Source organism: Salvelinus sp. IW2-2015, linkage group LG1 (assembly GCF_002910315.2).
Source record: "Salvelinus sp. IW2-2015 linkage group LG1, ASM291031v2, whole genome shotgun sequence".
NCBI lineage: Eukaryota > Metazoa > Chordata > Actinopteri > Salmoniformes > Salmonidae > Salvelinus > Salvelinus sp. IW2-2015.
In genome coordinates, this window is record NC_036838.1 from 33,892,508 (window position 1) to 33,913,931 (window position 21,424).

General features: G+C 41.4%; 1 protein-coding gene and 1 long non-coding RNA gene across 5 annotated transcripts in view; one reads left to right on the forward strand and one right to left on the reverse strand.

The window, feature by feature from the left end:
* Positions 1-560: 560 nt before the first annotated feature.
* On the reverse strand, positions 561-1,485 carry LOC111966183 (uncharacterized). Its single transcript, XR_002877630.2, has 2 exons — positions 1,396-1,485; positions 561-869 (listed from the first exon to the last, which is right to left on the reverse strand). It is a non-coding gene; the product is annotated as an uncharacterized lncRNA (long non-coding RNA).
* A 120-nt stretch (positions 1,486-1,605) lies between these two features.
* LOC111966172 (leucine-rich repeat neuronal protein 1-like) overlaps positions 1,606-21,424 on the forward strand; it is a 40,153-nt gene continuing 20,334 nt past the window's right edge. The window contains exons 1-3 of one of the 4 annotated variants that reach the window (XM_070444419.1): positions 1,606-1,897; positions 8,609-8,716; positions 14,522-14,629. The gene's annotated coding sequence lies outside the window, so the exon portion shown is untranslated. The remainder of the gene's footprint in view (positions 1,898-8,608; positions 8,717-14,521; positions 14,630-21,424) is intronic. The other 3 variants (XM_070444416.1, XR_002877628.2, XM_023990604.2) reach the window with 3 other exon arrangements.

Consider the following 21,424-nt stretch of genomic DNA (forward strand, 5'->3'; position numbering starts at 1 on the left):
ACCTAGCCCTGAAATGAAACATGTGCAAATTCTTTTCAGCCTGTCATCTCATAGGAAAAGACACGGCATTGACACGGATTTCCACGAATGTCCCACTTCAGATTTCTCTCTTCAAGACCAAATATATCATACTTTGACTAAAATGATGACCTATTGATGTACATCGTTATACAACRTGATGGGTAAGCTCTGGCCATTGTCTTTCAGCTCAAAAAATTKGATTTCTGCTGGTGTGGGCTCTTAAATAGGGATGTGAAAACCACCGCTCTTGCTCTTGCTTTCTGAAGTTGTCTTGTATGGATCCGTTTGTTGATCATACATTGAAGTGCAAAAGCTAGAGAAAGCRAAATATTGATTCAAATAATTATTTGGTATTTTTAGGTATTTTCTTAACTGCATTGTTGGTTAAGTGCTTGAAAGGAAGCACATCACTATAAGGTCTACTACACCTGTTGTATTTGGCGCATGTGACAAATATCATTTGATTTGACGATGATGTTCAATGTGAATAAAAGTTAGTATGAGGGCTCAAGACATTGAATCAATGACCAGAAAAAGTGTGACAATCGCTGAAATGGTCTATCAGATTTATGTTCTCACACATGATGTCAGGTTGTTCTGACTTCATCTGATTTCTCCACCGAAGTCTGTGACCCTTTACCACTCAACAGTGCAACCTAACATGCCAGTACAATATCAACAAACAGGAGAAAAGCTGCACTCATCCTATCATGTCTGTCTCAAGCACAAGAATGATCCCACTTGTGCCTTGCAAGGTCCTTCAGTCTCAATGCATCAGCTCAGGTGGAAGCAGGCAGCTTTAAGAGATGAAACAGAATGTGATGAAGCACTGTCACTTCAAAGCTATCCTAGGAGAAGAAGGAAGGAAGCAGAAAGAGAGGAGAGAATGTTGACAGGTGGAGAGAGAACATAATCTCTGAACTGCACATAAATGTAATTTTATTGTGTGTGTGGCACACGTGCATGTTCTCTATATTGTGTGCTGGTAAGGTTATATATCATAGCTGTGTAGTGCTATTTTAGTCACAGATTACCAAGACATCACACATCCAGACAAAGTGGAATTAGGCCTATAATTTGACATCAAAATATTGCCAGACCCTAGATTTACTGTACACCTCAACATAACTCAAATCCAGTAGCCCGATACTGAGCCATATGCCACCAAACCTTTTCCAAGATCATTATGTAGATTCAGTGTAGGCTAGGTATTTGGATTCATGCGAGATTAGTTAATTTTAGAGGTCATTGACTCACTTCACCTTACATTGGACACTTTCTGACAAACACTGGAACTTCTAAAAAATGAGTGTCGAAAATGTTCGACATTCGACACTCAGTAAACCCTTTTATCCCTTGCCACGCCAACCTCACCCTTGCTTCGTAGTTTCCCACAGCGAGTTTCTTTTGTTCCCATCACAGCAGAACTCGAGCAGATGGTGAGGTCGTCTAGTTGGGCACCAGGCAGTGATGACATACACTGCCGCACGACCAATCTCGCGTTTGAAATCAGTTGACAGGACTCGCTGCTCTGGTCAGCGCCAGGTGCTCTCTGCATGTTTACTTGGAGGAGGGTACGAGCTCAGAGAAGCGCGAGCTCAAGGCAGGCGCTGTGCCCGGGTTACCAGTGGCGATGATAAAGCTATTCAGTCAGCCGCGGGCGAAGCACGGAGGACAGAAGAACGGCTGAAGAAATCAAAACTAAACCTCTATGAAGAGACCTCGCTTTTTGCTAAGTTAAATATTGTATTATTTATTTTTCATAGATATAGTAATATTATCTTTCAAGACTGAGCGCTCAAATTGCCTGCTTTTCCTGGAGCAGCTAAGTGTGTGTACAGGGGAGAGGCATTCTTGTGGTTGATAAAATGCTAAGGTGAGACCAATTGCTCATTTTCATATGTAGGACCTATGCTACAATTTACATATCTGGTTAACCATTGTGAAATAAGTCAATTAATGAGAATCGCATGCTTAGCTTTTGAATATTATTCACAGATATAAAATCATGAACTTAATTGGAAACGGTAATTACGGAATAATTAGGCATGGTCTGAATATTTTATTTTATTTCTGAAATTATCTGCGCCTTGCCAAAGGATTCAAACAAATATGCCTCCTATATTCACTGCACTCCTCACGTACTGAAGTGAATGCGACTGTCATTGAGGAGAGGAAAGATGTTGCATTATTCTTTCTAATGTGGTGGTGACAGCACAATTGGCATATCGTCCAAATAAAATATGTAGGCTATGGTCTTATATGTAGGCTAAGCTCTTTGTTTATTTAGGTCTACGGAACCCTTGCTGTTCATATTAATATTGTAGAAGCTGGCTGAATCTCACATCAAGTGGTAGGGCTAGCTACAGCATCAGTGCACCCATTGGATTTGCAAGGGCACTGTGATCCGCATTCAGTAGCCCACATGTGGCAAATAATATGGAGGATGTAGTCTGATATGTGTGTGCATATAATTAATTCATTACTATCAATTGAGAATGCGAATTCATATCGATTTTGTCTGAGGGATGACACACTGACACAGGAAATTGCACAGAGTTACCTAGTGTTGTTTTTTCAGTGTCACATTTCTAGTGTTGATTGAGGTGTTAAATTAACACTCATTGATGTAAATGAACCCCAGTGTTGGTGTTAATAACCAGTGTTAAACCAAAACCACACCAATTGTAATCAAATTTCCCAGCATGCTCTATTGGGGGTAGATTTTTTAAATTGTTTGTTTCAATATGTATGTTTTTGATTCATTCAATTCATGTTATGCTACTCAAATATACATACCATATATTTTTTTAGAAACGAATCTGTTATTTGTGCTTATTGCACCCGTATCTGAAATGGTTGTTCCAGTTTATAGCTTTAGGTATCTTAGTCTTCCCAACTGTAGCAGTCATTCTGAATAAAAATTCCAAACGTTGGATAGCCCCACTCCGGCTGGATTCTAATAGGAATTATACATCACTTTGCAAGCCAGCATAATGTGATTTGCAGGCCTGATTTTGCCTGTAAACCATGAGTTTCAGACCACTGTATTAGGGTAAAACTAAGCCCTTAAAATAAGGCCTTATGACAGGGTTCACCAACTGGCATCCTGCAGGCTGAATTTGGCCCGCAAGTGGTTTTATTTTGCCCTCCCCCCAGTAAAAAAAAAAAAGATCCACTGTCACGCAATAGCTGCAACAACAGAGGATGAGGAATCAATTTACAAAGGTGATTTATGTTATTTTAATGGACAAAAAATTAGCTTTTCTTTCAAAAACAAGGACATTTCTAAGTGACCCTCCCCCAAAAAATATACACTATCGTTCAAAAGTTTGGGGTCACTTAGAAAAGTCCTTGTTTTTGAAAGAAAAGCTATAAAAAAAATAGTGCATTTAAAATAACATCAAATTGATCAGAAATACAGTGTAGACATTGTTAATGTTGTAAATGACTATTGTAGCTGGAAACGGCTGATTTTTTTGTGGAATATCTACATAGGCGTACAGAGGCCCATTATCAGCAACCATCACTCCTGTGTTCCAATGGCACGTTGTGTTAGCTAATCCAAGTTTATCATTTTAAAAGGCTAATTGATCATTGGAAAACCCTTTTGCAATTATGTTAGCACAGCTGGAAACTTGTTGTGCTGATTAAAGAAGCTGTCCTTCTTTAGACTAGTTGAGTATCTGGAGCATCAGCATTTGCGGATTCGATTACAGGCTCAAAATGGCCAGAAACAAAGACCTTTCTTCTGAAACTCGTCAGTCTGTTCTTGTTCTGAGAAATTAAGGCTATTCCATGTAAGAAATTGGCAAGAAACTGACTCCCTTCACAGAACAGCGCAAACTGGCTCTAACCAGAGTAGAAATAGGAGTGGGAGACCCCAGTGCACAACTGAGCAAGAGGACAGGTACATTAGTGTCTAGTTTGAGAAACAGATGCCTCACAAGTCCTCAACTGGCAGCTTCATTAAATAGTACCCGCAAAACACCAGTCTCAACGTTAACAGTGAAGAGGCGACTCCGGGATGCTGGCATTCTAGGCAGAGTTGCAAAGAAAAAGCCATATCTCAGACTGGCCAATTAAAAGAAAAGATTAAGATGGGCAAAAGAACACAGACACTGGACAAAGTAAGATTGGAATAAAGTGTTATGGACAGACAAAAAAGGGATCTTGAAGAAGGAAGGCTATCACTCCATTTTGCAACACCATGCCATACACTGTGGACGACGTTTAATTGGAGCCAATTTCCTCCTACAACAGGACAATAACTCAAAGCACAGCTCCAAACTATGCAAGAACAGCTGGTATTCTGTCTATATTGGAGTGGCTGGCACAGTCACCGAATCTCAACCCTATTGAGCTGTTGTGGGAGCAGCTTGACCGTATGTACCATACGGTAAGAAGTGCCCATCAAGCCAGTCTATCTTGTGGGAGGTTCTTCAGGAAGCATGGGTTGAAATCTCTTCAGATTACCTCCACAAATTGACAACTAGAATGCCAAAGGTTTGCAAGACTGTAATTGCAAATTATTTGTAATTATGTTCCAGCCCCCAACCATCTGTGGCCGAATCTAGTTGATGATCCCTACCTTATGAAATATGTATTGTATTGTGTTTCAAGTAATCTAACTTTAAAGATAACATGAACATGGCTGAATGCAACAACCATGTCTCTGTCACTAACAAATACAGTCATGGGTGGTAACTAATTCACAAGAAAGGTACTGGGAAATATGGGAATAAGGCTTTACACTAAGCAGTGTGTTAATTTAACACTGAAAAGTGTGGACCTGTATAGACACTGAACCAGTGTTAAATGTAACACTCTCAGTGTTGATTTAACCCTGTGGACAAACGTGCACTCACAGTAAAATAACCCACTATAAACCGCTTTATAAACAAGAGCAGAAAAAAATGCTAAACAGATAATCTGCCATAATGTCGCCTATATTATTGCAACACACAACACGATCACAGGGAAAGCAGCTGAAACAGCTGACTGGCAGCTAAGGTCTCTCATGCCCTATCACATTAATTTGCATACGAAAGTGTGAGGATCCTGGCAGATGTCTCGACTGCTCTGTGGAGAAATTCGACAAGGAGTCTTTGGAGGAAAAGAAAAAGACAATGGGTTGCTCAAGATAAATTGGGGGCAGAGCTGGTAGGGGCGGTGACAAAAAATGTTGGGTCACCTTTGTAAATTGATTCCTCATCCTCATCGGGTCTGTTGCAGCTATTGCGTGACAGTGGCACCTGTTACTACTCTCTCTGAAGCTGAAGCCACAGAGCTAAATATGCTTTGAGTGACTCAGGGCCACATTCAATCAAACCTTCACAAGTTAAGTCTTGGTAATGTGGAGGATTGGATTAAAAGCTGGATCATAAGTTGTAATATTTGGTTTGATGAACAGTCCTACAGTTAGAGGCAATCAACATAAAAGTTAAGCAGGGTTTCGTTTTTCAGTTTAAGGCATTTGTTTTCAAGGAATTGCAGTTTCTGTCATTTTTATTCAATTGAGCCTGATTTGGCAATGTGCGAAATTCATTGGCCGAGGCTCAGTTGATTTAAATGATCCTGTTATTCACTTCTGTCCTCTTTAGGCTTGCCAACTGAACCAGGGTTTTGTCTTGGGAAAACTTTGAGAATGCTGACATAAATGGATGTACTCTAGCCAGAGTGGTGAGGGAGGAGGGGGGAAGAAGCTATTAGGTATAACCCGCTTTAGGAAGAAGGCCTGGCACAGGCAGTGAGTATGCCGTGCCCCACCCACACGCGCAAAGCAGTATTCTCCGCCAGCAGTTCAGGAGTCGTGAGAACCAGCCAACTCAAAGACGTGTTTTACACGGTATGTGTGTGTGCACACTCGCATGTGTGCATGTGTTCACCACACAAGTCGTTGAGACCCATTGAGAGAGCCTGGGACTGACTCTGCACTGTGGGCTCTAGTTTTGGGGTTCAGTGGGGTGTTTGAGGGTGGATGGCTGGGGATGACTTAGGTGCTCCAGCTCAACCCTCTCCCATTGTGACTGCAAGTTGAGGGGTGAGGGAAATATGTCACGCCATTGTGAGGTTTTTGTAAAGATGTTTCTGACTGAGGCAGCTGTTTATCAAACTCTACCCATCTAATGTCTGGGTAGGGAATTAATTAATGGGCATTATTCTGAGACAAGTAGCTGCTATGACTCAAATCTCAGAGAGAGAGAATGGGCATTCAGAGATGCTGACTGCTTGGTTTTGCTCTCATACCACTGTATGTGGATTGGTAATGGATCCTAGCATCTCTGTACTATATTTCTGGTTACAAAGAGCACTTACTGTTATTGGGGTACTCAGAATCAGAATATGGACTGAGAAGTTATGATTGGACTAGTATATTAATGCGTAAAGTGTTATTGGTCCACCAAACTATTTGAAAATGCTTACTTAGTAGAATTTTATTGTGTAATCTACATGCATGACTGTGCTGTGGTGATATTTTTAGGCTTTGTCCCACATGGGTATCCTTTGAGATATTGGACTTGCGTCTCTCTATTGGTGCAATGTTGAAGGACTTTGCCAAAGTCACCATGATTGATCCATGCTCAGAGGACATATTGGCTTTTTGCCGTTGCAGATAGAATGAGGGGGAAAAAGGAGACAGAAGATATATATATATATATATATACATATTGTGATATCTCTCTCTCATATATATATATATATATACATATAGAGAGAGAGAAAGATTGTGTGAGAGAGAGAGAAATTGTTACTGTCAGCACCATCTCTGTTCCATAGGGAATTAGGCATTTGTGAAACGCCCATGTTGGATCTGAATAGCTTCAGCTACTGAAACATACAAGACTGCCTCACATTAGCCTACCTAACCTTGTCACATTAGATGCTGTTAGCATAATTATATTTGTTTTATCTGTATCTTGTTAAAAGTGATATCACCATTACAAATCAAATGTTATTTGTCAAATGCTTCATAAACAACAGGTGTGGACTAACTTACTTACAGGCCCTTCCCAACAATACAGAAAAAAGAAATTGAGAAATAATAGAAAAATAAAACACGTAATAATAAAAGTAGTAATAGATACACAATGAGTGACAATAACTTGGCTGTATACAAGGGGTGCCAGTACCGAGTCAATGTGTAGGGGTACGAGGTAATTGAGGTAGATTTGTACATATAACTAGGAATAAAGTGATAGATAGTAAACAGTAGTAGCAGCGTATGTGAAGAGTCAAAGTTAATGCAAAAAGGGTTAATGCAGTCCGGGTAGCTATTTGGTGAAATATTTAACTAACTATTTTGCAGTCTTATGGCTTAGGGTTAGAAGCTGTTCAGGGTCCTGTTGGTTCCAGACTTGGTGCCGTGCGGTAGCAGATTGTCTTTGACAATTTTTTAGGTACTTCCTCTGTGTCACGACTCCTACCAAAGGTGGCTCCTCTTCCTGTTCGGGCGGCGCTCGGCGGTCGTCGTCACCGGTCTACTAGCTGCCACCGATCCCTTTTCCCTTTTCTGTTGATTTTGTCTTATTGGTTTCACCTGTTTCTTGTTTAGGTTTTTAGTTGGGCTATTTAAGCCGGTAGGCCTGCCTGCTCTTTGCGCGGGCTTATTTTTCCACTGTGTTTATGTGTGGCAGTGTGTTTCATGTTGGGTTTTTCTCCGGACTAGTTAGGTCCTGTTTTTGGGCAATGGTGGTTGTGCGCCCGGCATTTTGGCGTATACGATTTTCCTTGTGCCGTAAATAAAGCACTATTCTGTACCTTCAGCCTCCTGCGCCTGACTCCGCACCCACTACGCCTGAGTGCGTCACACTCTAACACCGCCTGGTATAGAGGTCCTGGATGGCAGGGAGCTCAGCCCCAGTGATGTACTGGGCTGTGCACAGTACCATCTGTAGCACCTTGCAGTCGGATGCCAAGCAGTTGCCATACCAAGTGGTGATGCAGCCAGTCAAGATGCTCCCAATGGTGCAGCTGTTGAACTTTTGGAGGATCTGGGGACCCATGGCAATTTGTTTTCATCTCCTGGGGGGAGGAGGCATTGCTGTGCCCTCTTCACAACTGTGTTGGTGTGTTTGGACCGTGATAGATCCTTAGTGATGTGGACACCGAGGAACTTGATGCTCTCAACCCGCTTAGCTGCAGCCCCGTCGATGTGAATGGGGGAGTGCTCGGCCCTCCATTTCCTGTTGTCCACGATCAGCTCCTTTGTCTTGCTGACGTTGAGGGAGAGGTTGTTGTCCTGGCACCACACTGCCAGGTCTCTGACCTCCTCCCTATAGGCTGTCTCACCGTTGTCGGTGATCAGGCCTTCCACTGTTGTGTCGTTGGCAAACTTAATGATGGTGTTGGAGTCATGGATGAGCCAGACAGTCATAGATGAACAGGGAGTACAGGAGAGGACTAAGCACGCACCCCTGAGAGGCCACCAATTGCTTTATGGAAGAGCAGAGCAGAGAAGGATTCCTATTGGCTCAGAAGCAGTAGTGCTCCTCAGAAGGAGAATTGCTCCTCAGTCCCCTCCCCCTCCTTCCTCTCTCTTCCTCCTCCTCTTCTCAGCTCCACACCTCTGCTCTGCCTCCACCAGCTGCACCAAAGCCCTGTGTGATGTGGAGCGGGACGCCTGCATACTAATGGTGCCCGAACAGGGTGCTTCACAGGCAGACCAATGCAGGAGGAGCAGCATGCCTCTCAGGTAGGCCAATGCAGCAGGAACAGGGTGCCTCTCACTCAGACTAATGAAAATGCACTTAGCCAGGCTACTTGCTTGTACATTTCCCTAGCTATTTGCTGTTGTTTTTTAATATTTGATTTTGTTTGTATGTTTTATGACTGCTGCAAAATGAACCTATGAGCACCTTCAAGTGAAGTTCATAGGAGCATGTCAAATTGGGTATCAAATGAAAGCTAAGAGTCTATATTTTTGAGATTTGAAGGCATACAGTATATACATTTTTCAACCATTTTCCAGGAATAAGTAAAGGCTTTGATTTCTGGTCAAACAGATGGAAAAGGGGTCTTAGACAACATCTAACAGAAAAAGTCTTAAAAGGTATTAGAAAAACATCAAAACACAATAATGTTGGATCAAAGACCCCTGCCAACTAATATCAACACATATTTCATTTTGGATGAATTAAGTTTAAGACACAATGCCTTTTACTTTGTAATTCTGTTACCAAAAACCCACATATCTAAGATATTTTCTTATTTCTCTCCCTCATGATGATGAAGGATAATGAACGTTCACAGAAGCAGCAAGTAAAGGAAGACCCTTTTTATATCAAGTTTGTTTATGAATAATTAAAACTCGTAATTCTGTTACCAAATCGGTAACATAATTACTGACAAATCGGGAACAGAATTACCGAAAAATCGTTAACGGAATTACTGCAGTTGAATTGGCTACAATGGGAAATCATAGTAGTCACAAACCACAGTTGGGTCACCTGCTACTGTACACCCTTCCACTGGCATACTGTTACTGTATGTTCAGCTCATAATAGTCTTGGACAGTATCCAGATTGTCATACCTTCATACTAACCTTGTGCCATACCAGGATATCCAGTCATACCAGCACTGAACACAAGGGGTGCTATTTTCAAACCCCACATAGCCTCTGTAATGCGAAGGTTAGCAATGCTAACAAGTACATGTAAAATCCCATAGAGAAAGCATTTGCAAACATTTTATACAGTCTCTGACCGAAACTATTTGCAAGACAGACATCCTAGCTCATAAAGGTATACATGTAACTCAGAAATGCTACTCACAGTTTGCTGCACAAAACAAATATTAGACAGCAAGGCTCTTGATCCAGGACTGGATTCTTTGGTGTTACCAAGCGAAGATTGATTTTGGAAGAAGCCAACTACTTAGCTAGCTAGATAGCTAGCTAGCTACTAAATTAGCAAATCAAATGTACAACGGCAGAGCTTTTAGCACATTTTAGACAATTAACTTAATAGTTAGAAGATATCTAGCTGGCAAACATTTAGTTGTGAATTCAATACTGTAACTAGATCACCTTGTGAGTGACTCACAAGACTCTGGTCTCGTGTCGTTGTGTGCTTGTAAACAAACTTTGCGCCTGGGCACTACCGGTAATAATACTTAATAATACAAAATTATGTGACAGGTGAAATGAAGAACGCAATCTTCTTCATCTCATAACGTATATCACAAGTTGACTGCAGGTATTTACTTAAAAACTAGCTACAAATATTAACATTTATGAAAACACTTCATATATTATCAACGGTATTGACGATATTGAAAAACCCTCCCATGGCTATTTCCAACTACCCTGGTGGTATACGGTATATATTATATACGGTTTACTGCCCAAGCCTAGCTCATAACAGTTTTTTTTTCTCATTCTGTTATCTGGTGGTCAAACCAAGACTGTGACAACAGTATAGACGTCTCGCTCGCTCTCTCACTCTCTCCAGTTAATGTCACCTCTCCCGGCTCTTACTGACACCTACCCTCTTTCCATTTACTGTTACAAGCATCCTCACTCACTGAGCACCGACCGACACCGGGTGAAAAGTAGTTTAAAATTGGCCAGCCTGCACTGGCAGCCTGCAACAGCATCTATGTTTCACAGATTTGGAAAGCACAGTACTATACAGTAGAGCATAGTAGAGAACAGAACAGTAAAGTGCAGTAGAATAGAGTACAGTACGTTATAGGGCATTAACGTAGACTACAGTATAATGTACTGTATTTAACTACTTTACTGAACTGTACTCTGCTGTGCTGTACTGTACTCTACTGGGCTGTACTGGGGTGTCCAAACTTGTGAAGCATAGACATCTATGATTGTTTCAGATTAGGTCTGGTCCGGACCAACCAAATGTGGTGTTGTTTGGGGGCCGAGCTCATTACAATACTAGCCAGTGTGTAGAACAATACTCAAATATGCAAAAGAAGGATATTGCATATTTCTACTTTTGTGTACCTATTCAGGATACATAACCATGAAGAGAATGATATTCATATCCATAATTATGCATTTCTATATATTACAGATCAGGGACCCATGGTGTAATTCTGTTACCGTAATTTCATTACCGGATGTAAATCCACTTCACCTACTGTAGTTCAATAACCGCAAAAAGTATTTCTTAACTCAAGGTGTCATATCATAGCACAGCTGACACCCCATTGTTTCTGCAGACATCTTTGAATCTTAATCTTACCAAACTTTGCATCAGCATAGTTCTTCCAGTCAATGTGTTTTTGTGACATTTTCGGTGTAAATTGCTCAAAGTAGTCCTGTTGCATAAAGTTGTATGGTTTGTTAAACTTTGAAATCAATGGATTTGGTTGGCATACATTTTAAAGTGAAAAATCTGAGTCAAAGTCTAATTCTGTTTTTCCGTGGAATTGCCCAGCAAGGACATGCAGTGCCCATCAGCTACACACGCCTGGCAGGCCGGCTGTYAGCAGCACATGGCGGAGCTGGGGACTCGTGTATGGAGCTGTAATATAGGAGTATTGTGACTGAAAACTAATAATAGTGATGGAATGGTAGGTTTGGCTGTGCTTGCTGTATTGTGATATGCTGTGTTTCATCAGTAATGGTTGTTGTTTGGGAAGGAGACATGCTGCGGTGCGTTTGTAGATGTAGTCAGTAGAATCTACTAGGTAACAGCAGTCCCTTGTTTCTTTGTTGTGGTAGTGGGAGACTGAACGTAGCCACGCTATAGTGGGAGCCATTGTCTGCTGGTATAGCAATTATCAGCCTTTTCGTTTGGTGTCTGTTGTTTAATCCGGTCATTGCATATGGATGTTTATGGTTGTGATCTCGTGCTAGCGGCAGTTCTTGTTCGCTTTTCGCTCTACGATGCCTAATGGCACACACAGCTGTCTCCTCATTTGGGTATGAAACAGACATGTGGCATAGCCGGTTACCATGGTGACGGCATGAATGTGAGGGAGCCTGTTGTGTGGTTGCTGATTGGGGAACACTGCTCACATTTTAGGCCCAATGAAAAGGGCCGAATGAATGAGGAGAAACACATTATTCTTCCCTGTGAAAAGTGCTATCATGTTCTCATTAGACCCAGTTTCCTCTTGGCAGTACCAGCCAGCATCTGAAAGCCGAAGGTTAAGTCACTGAGCAAAACGGATACTGAAGCCAGCACTCTGTATACACGGTCTCCTCCCCAATGGATAAAAAGCAATTTGGCTCATTTTTATTCATATGCGTGTCTTTGTGTACTTTGGTGTCCAGATTCGGCGATTGAGAAGGTTTTATCTATTGATGTCTTTGTGGAGCAGTGAGTGCTTATGTTGGCAGAGTGGACTCAGCCCAAGGAAACCTAATGCTGTGACGAAAGCTCAGCAGGACAGGAAAAAGAGCATCCATCTTTGGTCTAAGACTTCCAGACCTCTGTTCAGAGCTCTAAACAGGGTGTCTGTTAGCTTCTTACCCCCAGAACCAATGAGCTCTATGTGGGTACAGAGAGAGACCCACACAGCCTAACCCTGGATAAGGGACCAGATCTGTCTTCTCCTGGTTGTGTGCTGCTGCTGTGGCTTTGATGAGCTTCATTAGTACCTGTGCTGTTTGGAGACTCGGGTAATAAATGCATTTATGAGGCCTTGGAATCAAATAGACAGGGCTGATGATACCTAAATGACATCTCGTCCAACTTGCCTGCCTTATCCTTTCTGGAAGGCACTAAGCTGGGTGAACATATTTACAGGGGTATGAGGTGTGTATGTGTGTGTGTTTGGTGTATGATTTTGTGTACAGTATGGTTGTGTGTTTGTGTTGAATGTTTGTTTGTTTGTTTGTGTGTGTGTGTTTTGTGAGTTTTTAAGCTTTTGTGTATGGTGTGCGTGATCATGCATGTGTGTTTTAAGGAAGCTAAAACACATAAAGGCTGTGACAGAATGAAGAGGCAGAGTAAATCCCCCCTGCATGCCTGAGGCCTGCTCTGAACCAGCTGGATAATGCCTGGATGATGAGGGATTTCTGCCCTTTCAGTGTACTACTGGTTTGTGGAGGTGTGAGTAGGAGTGTGTGTGAAAGAAACTGTTTGTGCACCAGTACTAGGACCAGGACTATGTATGCAATTTAAGTACAACCACAGCATGTACAGTATGAGTGGGTGGTGGTGTTCATGATTCGCAGGCACTGGTTTGCTGATGAGGTGCCTGTGTTCATGTTGTGGTATACGTCTTTATGTGTGTTTGTATGTATAGCTCTTAAACTCTTTGTGTGTGTGTGTATTGTTGAGCGAGTTATGTGTGTGTATGCGGGCCTTTGTGAGCTTGTGTGAGAGCATAATCGGCGTGTGTGTGTGTCTGTGCGTGCCTGTGTGTGTACCTCGGTGTAAACTGTAAATGAGTGTGCTGTTCTGTGCTTCCCCAGGCTGTGAGATTAGCTTCATGGTTCAGGCACTCAGGCAGTGGCGACCCATCATTCATGGAAGGTTGGGCAGAGCTTCACCTGTTTTGAGCCCCACAATTTTAGCATTTTGTTTTTTAGCATTTTATTTTGGCATTAATATGTGTCACATATCAGCTTTCAAACAATGTAAAAAAAATCTAAAATCATTGAGTTAATAAAGTGGCATACAAACCTCGTCTCCTTTTTGCTTTCTTGAGGATGGCAGCTCCAAAATGCAGGTGTTTCAGCCCAGCTCAGTGCTTTCTGTGGTGGTGGAGCAGCCAGCAGAAAATACAGAGTGTAGGGGTTGGAAATGTTCTCTAGTTACGCCATGATTAGCTCAGTGTTCTGTCACTCATGGGGACACTACGTCACCGCCAAATCTAAGGGTAGAGCTCGAAAATTCAAGTCCCTTGGGTGCTGCTATAGAGTTACATTAGAAGTGCCCATCCAAGAAGGCTCAAGGTCATTGGTCACAGATAAAATGACGAGAAATCACTTTATATCTACAGTAGCTTTGATTGGACTGATCATATCAACATCATACTTTCAAAATCTTAGCTAATAGACATCATCATGAATCAAGTCGACAATCTACTGGCAAATCCTTTTTAATCCTTGTCATATGAAGAGAAATAATGAAAATAAATTATAAATACAACGTATTGGACATAAACATTACACAACAAGTTGGAAATCGCAAACTCAACAATGAGTGGTTTGGAAGGAATCAGTGGCTAACTGCAAGCATTGCAAAGCAATCACCAGCCTGCTATTCAGTGGAGTGGCTGTGTGGTCCCAAGTCTGGGTTTAAGGGTCTCTTTCCAAGTTTAAAATGTTAAACATTCAACATTGGCCATGCTGTCAATCCAGCATGATTTCTACCTCGCTCAAAGCAACTGTTAACTCGGAACAGGGAAATCTGACTTCAGTGAGTTGAAGACAACTGGGAACTTGGGAAAAAATTTGCTTTGACTGGGAAAATATGTTTTGGTCATCCAACTCAGAATTGCAAGTCAGGAACTCAGGCCTCTTTCTAAAGCTACGACCTGAAGATCACTGACGTCATCATGATTCGCCCTTGTTTTTTTCAGAGTTCTCTTGAAAGCACCATAAATCCAGATAATGCCAGACTTTGATGACAAAATTAGCCACTGAAGGACCGCCGCGCCACCTTCCTGTTCAAGAGAGCACAGCACAAGGTGAGCCCAAAAATGTATTGTATGCTGCTGCATAAATGATCTAATATGCCAGGGAGATATGTATCCTGTAGCTAAGAAAGTAATACTAAGTGTATGTTGTGTAGTAAGCTGTTAGTAGCCCATGTACCTCACCCTAATAATTTGATATATTTCCCCCTCTTAATTTCGCCTAATGTTCTGACTTGGTGGTGCACATGTAGCCTATAACCTGTTTTAGAGATATGTAGTCATCGAATATTGTAAGAGCTTTCATCGTCTGCTTATATGCCCCTTTTATTTATCCTACGGTTCTGACTTGGTGTACAGGGATAACACTGTAAGAACGGCCCATGTTCTGAATTCTGTCGCTGTACATTTCAAGAGTGCTGAACAAATAGTTATATTGACTATATCCGTCCTAGCTCGATCATGAATGTCTTAATCGAAATTACGGATTGCCTCTTATTTGCTTGTCGTCCCCTTATGCCATAGTTTGTACATCTCAATTGTCAATAGAAACCACATTTGTTTAAGCAAGTCAGCCTTATCAGCTATGTTTATTTTAAAGGCAGTAAATGAGGCTGAATGAACTGTTTCGTTGCCAGACAAGGCTCCGCTGATAGCCAGGTGTAGCAGTGGGAAGGTTTTGGGACTGCTGTTGGGACTCTGCTGTTGGGACAGCTTTATGTAGGCCCTAACAGTTTGTGGGCACTGTTTGTCACTGTTATAGTGCAATTAATATATTGTTTAGTGTTGTGTAGTGGCTTTGCTGGCATGCATCCCCAAATGTTTTTGTTTTGTTTGCCCCACCAGATGATGATCGATGCTTGGCTGCCGTTTGACAAATAAAAATAATCTTGCTCTTATCCATAATAATCTCATCATGTAGGTAGCCTTCCCACACTGTCTGCGAGCTGTTGGCTAGAGCACATGTTCCAAGACCAGAGTGGGCACATTCGCCATGTAACACAACATTTGTTGTGACAAAATCATCAGTAGAATTGAAAATGCGATGGAAACCCATTTAACTTGTATTTTTTATTTGGTACATGGGAATTTAACCGCAAAACTTATTTTTAAGTGCACTACGTCATCACACTCAGCCTTCTATCCGCAACAAGTCAATTTGATGGAAGCATCTCTGGTGGGAAAATGGGCATATTGTTTTTATGAGGATTTTTGAATATTCCCATGAAAATCTGTCACCAATTGGATTGAAACCTAGCTACTGAGAGTGTTAAATCAACACTGAAAGTGTTGAGTCTGTGGACCCATATAGACACCAGAAGAGTGTTAAATTAACACACTGCTTAGTGTAAAGCCTTATTCACATATTTCCCAGTGCCTTGCCTTTCAAATACATTGTAGAGTTACCAGCCATGACTGTATTTGTTAGTGACAGAGGCATGGTTGTTGCGTTCCTCCGTTTTCAGTCTTATGGACTTCACTAAGTGAGATCCCAAGCAGATATGTTATTATTTTTTATTATTATTTAACCCAATACCGTATGTATTTCATAAGGCTATATTTTGAGGCCCAGTTTTACTCCAGTACAGGGGCCTGAAACTCATACACATCACTTTGAACCAAAACCACACCCATCATATTTCTCAGCATGCTCTATTGCAGGTTGAGTTTTAGAATTGTTTGTTTCAATATCTATGTTTGTGCATTGATTGATTGATTAATCTTATGCTACACAAAGATAAATAGAATGCATTTTTCTAAACTAATCCAATCAGTTAGTTACACTTTTTGCACCCATTACTGAATTGTTTATTCCAGTTTAATCTCGTAGGTAGTTTCCTCTCAATGATCCAAAACCTGGTGGTCATTCTGAGTGCAGGTTGCAGGTGAATACAAGTTCCAACCCTGGCTGGATTCTAATAGGAATAACACTTAATTTTGCACCCCAGCAAAAAATGTTGAACACTGGACGATTTGCTGTACCCAAATGCCTCAAGCTCTCACACAAAATGCCAGGGCCCCCGAAGACACTCACTATAGGAATATAGTTGAACTAGGTTTAAAGCAGGGCTGGGGTCTCCTTCTATGACGAAGGCATTTGTTTGTGTAGTGAGATATGATAGGTGAGTGTAAATTCAAGTCAATTTTTTTTATTTTCACATACACCAGATAGGCACAGAGAAATGTGTTGTTTTACAGCGTAAACCATAGTAGTAGAGCACCCCTGGAGCAAATTAGCGTTAAGTACCTTGCTCAAGGGCACATCGGCACATTTTTCACCTTGTCAGCTCGGGTATTCAAACCAGCTACCTTTCGGTTACTGGCCCAACGCTCTAACCACTCTAGCCGCCCTACATTGCTCTGCATCTCTGCACTCTCTCCTTTATCCCTCACCTCTACCTGTTTTTCCTCCTTTGGGCTGTTCTGGGTTAAGTTCAAAGAATGTGTGAACACTGAATCTCTGTGTATCTGGTTTAAGCAGTTTGGCCTCTTCAGCATTTAGCCACCACATCTGAAAGCAGCAAAGCTGAGAGGAAAGGGTCCTGTCAACAGTGCCTAGTGCTGCTGTGTCAGTGTGAGCAACGTCTGTTCCCCTCATTCAGACCACTCTGTGGGTTGGGGAGATGTAATTTTGCTTAGTGTGACAACTTTCATTACACTTACCACTGACAGTCAGAGTGTTCTGTTTTCAGGCCCCAATGGACAGCTTGGTAGTCTCTCAGGGCTATGATGATTAGAGAGGGCACCTCTGGCCTTGTTTGCCTCCAGTTTCCATGGGAGGTGTCTAGGGCTGTGGCGGTCATGACATTTTGTGAGCCGGTGATTGTCAAGCAAATAACTGCTGGTCTCACAGTAATTGACCGGAAATTAACATAAACACGTTCTCCTGGCTTTCACACATAGCCTACTAGCCACTGATGCAGACCTTTGGAACATCCTACATTTTAAAAATCAATTTAATATAGCCTACACCATCACAATAAATCAATTATTTGTTTCAGACAGGTCTAAAGAAACATGATATGAAGAAAATGTAGTCTATTTCAGAAGAGCAGAATAGCATACTCTGAGTTTTCCTTATGTTAGGCCCTGATATGGCTATGGGCTACACTAGTTCATTTAGCAGACAAGATTTGCTTAGAATTCCGTGGCATTATTTTTTATTATTTTATATTATAAAGAATACAATTGAACATAGCTGAATGAAATAGAAATAATATATTCTCCAAATGATTTCCAAGGAAGTGCACACATGTGGTTATTCTGTGATAAGCAGTTAACAAAGAAACAGGTCCACCTATATGCTTGATTTAGAGCTATTTATTCAACTTTAGTTGTGACACAAAAGTTGGGCTATATGTTTTGATTTTTAATCCATTCTAAGGCTGCATGATGCAACTCTAATTATGATTTGAAAAAAGTTGCATGAAAGGCATGAGTTCTGATTTTGTTTCTTGTGCAGGCTGCACACACTTCATCAGTCTCTCATTCACAATTTGACAAGCACTTGATAATATACTCACCAGGCCTCGAATTTACCGGCATCATCCCCCTTGTGTGGCCGTATTGCCCCCTAAAAAATCCATTCCTTTTGCGGCCAAAGTGGCCGTTGTGTCCTTGGGCTGAATATAATAATTATAATTCCCTTCTATCCCCGGCTGCTGTGCTCCGAAGCACACTCACTCACATTGCAAAATTGAAGATGTTAGAAGAATGTTCCACATTTTGCCAACTTTTCGTCAGCCAACAAGATGAGTAGGCCTAACGAACAGCAAAAGCACTAGCCTATGTCAATCTACTATCCCCCATAGTACAAAAGTTGACCTATTCTATTGGTCAACTTGTCCTTCTGTGCAATAAATAAATATTCCAAACATTCTCTGGGACACTTGTGAGATGCTACAGTTGAAGTCGGAAGATTACATACACTTAGGTTGGAGTCATTAAAACTCGTTTTTCAACCACTCCACAAATTTCTTGTTAACAAACTATAGTTTTGGCATGTTGGTTAGGACATTTACTTTGTGCATGACACAAGTCATTTTTCCAACAATTGTTTACAGACAGATTATTCCACTTATAATTCACTGTATCACAATTCCTGTGGGTCAGAGGTTTACATACACTAAGTTGATTGTGCCTTTAAACAGCTTGGAAAATTCCAGAAAATGATGTCATGGCTTTAGACGTTTCTGATAAGCTAATTGACATCATTTGAGTCAGTTGGAGGTGTACCTGTGGATGTATTTCAAGGCCTACCTTCAAACTCAGTGCCTCTTTGCTTGACATCATGGGAAAATCAAAATAAATCAGCCAAGACCTGAAAAACTTGTAGACCTCCAGCCAAAAACTTGTAGACCTCCACAAGTCTGGTTCATCCTTGGGAGCAATTTCCAAATGCCTGAAGGTACCACGTTCATCTGTACAAACAATAGTACGCAAGTACAAACACCATGGGACCACGCAGCCGTCATACCGCTCAGGAAAGATGCGTTTTGTCTCCTAGAGATGAACGTACTTTGGTGCGAAAAGTGCAAATCAATCCCAGAACAACAGCAAAGGACCTTGTGAAGATGCTGGAGGAAACAGGTACAAAAGTATCTATATCCACAGTAAAACGAGTCCTATATCGACACAACCTGAAAGGCCACTCAGCAAGGAAGAAGTCACTGCACCAAAACCTCCATAAAAAAGACAGACTACGGTTTGCAACTGCACATGGGGACAAAGATTGTACTTTTTGGAGAAATGTCCTCTCGTCTGATGAAACAAAAATATAACTGTTTGGCTATAATGACCATCGTTATGTTTGGAGGAAAAAGGGGGCGGCTTGCAAGCCGAAGACCACCATCCCAACCGTGAAGCACAGGGGTGGCAGCATCATGTTGTGGGGGTGCTTCGCAAAATAGATGGCATCATGAGGGAGGAAAATTACGTAGATACGTTGAAGCAACATCTCAAGACATCAGTCAGGAAGTTAAAGCTTGGTCGCACATGGGTCTTCCAAATGGACAATGACCCCAAGCATCCAAAGTTGTGGCAAAATGACTTAAGGACAACAAAGTCAAGGTATTGGAGTGGCCATCACAAAGCCCTGACTTTAATCCCATAGAGAATTTGTGGGCAGAACTGAAAAAGCGTGTGCGGGCAAATGAGGCCTACAAACCTGACTCAGTTACACCAGCTCTGTCAGGAGGAATGGGACAAAATTCACCCAACATATTGTGGGAAGCTTGTGGAAGGCTACCCRAAACATTTGACACAAGTTAAACAATTTACAGGCAATGATACCAAATGCTAATTCAGTGTATGTAAACTTCTTACCCACTGGGAATGTGATGAAAGAAATTAAAGCTGAAATAAATCCTTTTCTCTGCTATTATTCTGCTATTTCACATTCTTAAAATAAAGTGGTTTTCCTAACTGACCTAAGACAGGGAATGTTTACTAGGATTAAATGTCAGGAATTGTGTAAAACTGAGTTTGGCTAAGGTGTATGTAAACTTCCGACTTCAACTGTATATATCCCAAATGAATACAACCACTCGCATCAAAAAAACTTTTAAAAGCAATGAGGCTGATGCAACAGATCAGAACGTTTAGCTTAAAATGTTGATAAACTATTAGGCTATTTGTTCACATTATACATGCAGCAATGTGCACACAACAGTAGGCTATAAGCGTGAACGTTCCCAAATGCAATCAATTATCGGGAAAACACTGTTCTCAAAAGTGACCGCAAATGCGATTATACATGTAATGCTTTATTATAAAGGTGCATTTTTATGGTGAAAATGATCTTCCCCAAACTTGAAACTCACGCGCCGCCTATGATTGCCAGTTAGGCTCTACAACGGTTGTAAAGCGGAAGTTCTTTGGCCACTTTAGTTGTGATACAAACCTTATCAAAACATATTGGCCTATGGACTAAGCTACATGAGGTGTGTGACTGATTTGAAAAAATCGCAAAAAAAGTAATGCACTGTTTCTTGTCTTACTGCACATGCTGGGCGTCATTCACAAGTGATAATACATCAGTCACAACTGATAGGCTAATATTGGCACCCATCAGACTATTCTTAATTTAATGTTGTCTTTACATATACTAAATAATATATGTGTGAAATTAGTTTTGATTTAGAATGGAACATTATCAGTCACCTGTCTCGGTAACAGGGGCATGGGTAAAAAAAATACATGTCATCTATGCACCTAAATTGTGAATGGAGGTTACTTTTCCCATTGTTCATTTTCATGCCAGCCAGGTAGGCAAGTCTCCTGTTGTAAGGCAAAGCAATGTGATTCATGTTAAGAAAGTTGATAAATAAATATAGTAGGCCTAGCCTATAGAAAGCTGATTGGATCCTTCTTTTTTAATAGAGGCCATCAAAACTCTGTTTTCTCAAGCAATTGCATAGACTATAGAAATAGGGCGCAGTGCACGCTGACACGGTTTGCTAGGTGCATGGTGTTTCCTCTGACGCATTGGTGCGGCTGGCTTCCGGGTTAAGTGGGCATTGTGTCAAGAAGCAGTGTGGCTTGGTTGGGTTGTGTTTCGGAGGACGCACGGCTCTCGACCTTCGCCTCTCCCGAGTCCGTATGGGAGTTGCAGCGATGAGACAAGACTGTAGCTACCAATTGGATATCATGAAATTGGGGAGAAAAAGGGGTAAAAGTAACAACAACAAAAATAAGCCCAAAAAATGTAAATAGAAATATGGCACAACATGAGCTCATGGGCTCTCATGAAGTGTTTGATTAGATTTTCGAAAACATTTGCATTGATGTCAGAGTGATTCGAGGGACAATAGAGTGCCGAGTACCAGGCAGTTAGCAAGTTTGGTAGGC